Here is a 2,500-nt window from a genome sequence, read left to right as displayed (position 1 = left end):
AGCTATCTATCTATATATATATCTGTCTAGCTATCTATCTATATATATATCTGTCTAGCTATCTATCTATATATATATCTGTCTAGCTATCTATCTATATATATATCTGTCTAGCTATCTATCTATATATATATCTGTCTAGCTATCTATCTATATATATATCTGTCTAGCTATCTATCTATATATATATCTGTCTAGCTATCTATCTATATATATATCTGTCTAGCTATCTATCTATATATATATCTGTCTAGCTATCTATCTATCTATCTATCTATCTATCTATCTCTCTGTCTATCTGGATGAGCTATTCTTTCATGTTTTGATGTCGAATGCTCTGTGTTTTTCATCAGCTGTTGAGGATAACTCCGGCGGAGAGGAGCAGAGAATATGTGCTGCTTTCGTTTCTGGAGCACCAGAGCTGTGAGTGCAGGTACATCGGTCACTTCACTGCTCTCACTCGCATCTTGCTTTCTATTTATTTATCTGACTCACTTTCTGTCATTCAGGCCCAGACGACACCACCTGAGAAATCAGCAGTGAGTACTGATTGATTGATTGACGTTTGTAAATGACAGAAGTGAAGGCTCAGAATGCTCTTCCTCAGCAGAAGGAGGCAGAAGGGCAAACGCAGGAGGAGACGGAGAGGAAGGACGGATGCCGGGGTCAGCCACACACTCACATCAGTGCATCACATTCACTCATTAGTGCTCATGTGTGTCCACTGTCCAGGGATCCATGCATACACTGCTAGTCCGGAGAAGTCAGTCGTCTCATTTGTTTTCTGCAAGACTGGTCATAACTGTTTAAGTCAGTTACAAAAAAATAGACTGGCCCATAATGAATCATAAAAGTGACAGATATCTAGCCTAACTGCTAGTTATTCAAACTAGTTCTTAAGACACAGTCTAGTGGCTGTGTTCATGAAACTGGGCCCACGAGTTGATCTCATTTTTTTTTTACCTTGATGAAGGTGTTTTGTTTTTACATACATATGTGCCATCTATTTATGTTAAATATTTTAATGAGTAAGTGAAACTAATTCTCAGTTCAAACAATTATGTTACACCTGTATATTCAGCTCAAATACAAAAGCAGAAAAAAATCTGCTAGAATAGATTTGACATAATCATCACATAATCACAGGAAATGGAGTTATATTCGCTGCTACAGGGAGCTATAGTGTCTGTAGACATTAAAGGCATTAAAGCCCCAACTTAGTCATTTTAGTCAACTTATATATTTTTACACCCATTTATATAACAAAAATGTATTATTATTATTATTATTATTATTATTATGATGATGATGATGATCATTATTATTATTGTTGTTGTTGTTTTTGTTGTTGTTATATTTATTATTAGTCATTTTAATGCTAAATGACCAAAAATAAAAAATTTAAAATTTTAATAAATGTATTATTATTATTATTATTATTGTTTTTGTTGTTTTGTTGTTATTGTTACTATTATTATTATTATTTATAGATTTTTAATTGTGCATATTTATATTGTATTTATATTCACAATACAGGGAGCTATATAATCTGAAAATCAGAAAGTCATTAAAGCTCCAATTTAGTAACTTTAATCAATCTCTCTCTCTCTCTCTCTCTCTATATATATATATATTATACCCAATTATAAAAAAATATTATTATTATATTTTAATTATTATTAGTGACTAAAAACTATTAAAATTAATTAAAACTAGTAATTAATAAATGTATTATTATTATTATTATTATTAATTTATATTATTAATATAATATATAATATTATTAATATTTAATTGTGCATATTTATATTTTATTTATAATCACCACTACAGGAAGCAATAGTGTCTGTAGTGACATATTTTTTTTTATATCCATTTATATAAAAACTTATTATATATTTTTTATTGTTAATCATTTTAGTAATTTACTATTTTTTATATTTATTTCTATAAAGAATATTCATTATTATTATTATTATAGCTATTATTATTATTATTATATGTATTTATTATTATTTATATATGTTATATTAATATTGCATTTATTTATTCATTCATTCATACATTTATTCATTCCTGTGTTTGTGTGTATGGCCTGCTGTAGATGTGATGATCACAGACTCATTCATCATCACACAAGCTCTGGACGCTGACCCGGATGTGGCTTCCAGCGATCAACACACATCTGCGTTGTTTATATATGGACTGAACTGGATCACAGAGTGTCAATAAAGCTGCTAAACTGAAGGAAACCGGCTCTATCAATGCGAAATACCTCAGTGCTGCTACAATTAACTCAACAGTTGAGAAATTTATAATGAAAATATAAAAAACAATGCAATGCATGTTCATATCCCCATATGTGTCTTAATATATTTTATAAAACAATAAACTCACAGTATTTAAAGAAATAAAACAATTTGTTTTATTTTATCAGAATGGAGTGAGTGAATTTTCTGTACATGTATGCATTTATAATTGAATAATTGAATAATAATTA

General features: G+C 29.2%; 1 long non-coding RNA gene across 2 annotated transcripts; it reads left to right on the top strand.

Moving 5' to 3' along the window:
• The first annotated feature begins 353 nt into the window (after positions 1 to 353).
• LOC107756059 (uncharacterized) lies at positions 354 to 2,185 on the top strand. Of its 2 annotated transcripts, none has more exons than XR_001641772.1 (4): positions 354 to 433; positions 510 to 539; positions 611 to 665; positions 2,105 to 2,185. It is a non-coding gene; the product is annotated as an uncharacterized LOC107756059 (long non-coding RNA). The 2 variants fall into 2 exon arrangements; XR_001641771.1 differs by having other exon boundaries at positions 608 to 665.
• Positions 2,186 to 2,500: the final 315 nt, after the last annotated feature.

The sequence above is a fragment of the Sinocyclocheilus rhinocerous genome, unplaced genomic scaffold, assembly GCF_001515625.1.
Source record: "Sinocyclocheilus rhinocerous isolate Xijiao unplaced genomic scaffold, SAMN03320098_v1.1 scaffold1074, whole genome shotgun sequence".
NCBI lineage: Eukaryota > Metazoa > Chordata > Actinopteri > Cypriniformes > Cyprinidae > Sinocyclocheilus > Sinocyclocheilus rhinocerous.
This window is presented reverse-complemented; position numbering and strand designations above follow the sequence as displayed.